Raw genomic sequence first — 1,286 nt, 5'->3', positions numbered from 1 at the left:
TTCTTTTAAAAAAAAATAAAAAACGGAGGAGCAACTCTAAACTTAACCCGTCAAAATTATGTGAAGGAATATTATAAACTAATATGTACATTTAAAATCTAAACATTGATGGTAAACTGTAAAGTGATAAATATATATTTATGCCTTCATAAAATCAGAGATGAATATTGAATTCAACTTTAATGTTTGTTAAATTTATGTAATGTATAGTTACTTCTTTTAAAATGTAGTTATTACTTTGTATAAGAAGTAAGTTAATATACCACATGACGGTAAAAATATATTTTATATAAATAAAAAAGCCATGGTATTAAGATAAGTGTTAAAATTTCATTATTTAAAATAAATATTGCTCAAACTTCAAATGTTTATTGTTCGCTGAAATTTGTACATTTTTATAACATATAAGCAATACTACTAATAAAGCGAGTTTTTAAAGATATTCTTCTTCTTTAATTTTGCTACCTAATTTCTGTTTCTAAGGACTTAGCTAGTTAGTTCGCCACCACTTATTTCCAGTTTTGGTGTGTACCATATATTCCCGAATATTAAAAAAATATATACTGTATATGAATACAAAGTGCATTAGAAGACTGCAAAAAGGAAAACAATCGCGAATATAAGGTTCCCGCCAAAATTATAAAACATAAAAAGTGATAAGAAAATTATCGACCATACTTTATTATCGTATTGTACTTATTATGGTATTACGAGCAGTGTTTCAAGAAGTGATGCCAACCCGTGGGAAAAAATTCCATTTTGTTGGATAATTTTACATTAATTTTTCGAAAAGGGATAATATGAATTTTCGTCAAAATTGCCATCACATATGTGATTTTTCATATATGTATTTCACCGACGCCAACAAAATTCTTTATGGGCGGAAAATATGCTAATAAGGCTTGATTCAACATGAAGTTAGTGCTCATTGTCAAATGTCAATGGAAAGTGCATATTAGTGTGAAAGTGATTTATCAGGAACTCGTGAATCTAAAAAAGAAGCAAGAACTCATTCGTCAGAGCGTAAGCGCCTTTGGCATGGGAGGCCCGGGTTCGATTCCCGGCAGGAGCTCAAGTAGTTCGGATTCCACGTAAATCAGTAGGTTCCGTCTTATATAGCCTCGCTGCAGAGTTGACGTGGTCAACGAAAACTTGACTCACCATCCACCGTGACCCACTCTGACCCACCACCCACTGTGACTCACTATGACCCATCATGACCCACCACCCACCATGAACAACTCTCATCCACTGTGACCTACTCTGACTCATCAAAATCCATCGTC

The sequence above is a fragment of the Thermobia domestica genome, chromosome 4, assembly GCF_964235325.1.
Source record: "Thermobia domestica chromosome 4, izTheDome1.hap1.1, whole genome shotgun sequence".
In the NCBI taxonomy this organism is placed as follows: Eukaryota; Metazoa; Arthropoda; class Insecta; order Zygentoma; family Lepismatidae; genus Thermobia; species Thermobia domestica.
The sequence above is the reverse complement of the archived record's forward strand: the minus strand, read 5'-3'. Positions refer to the sequence as shown.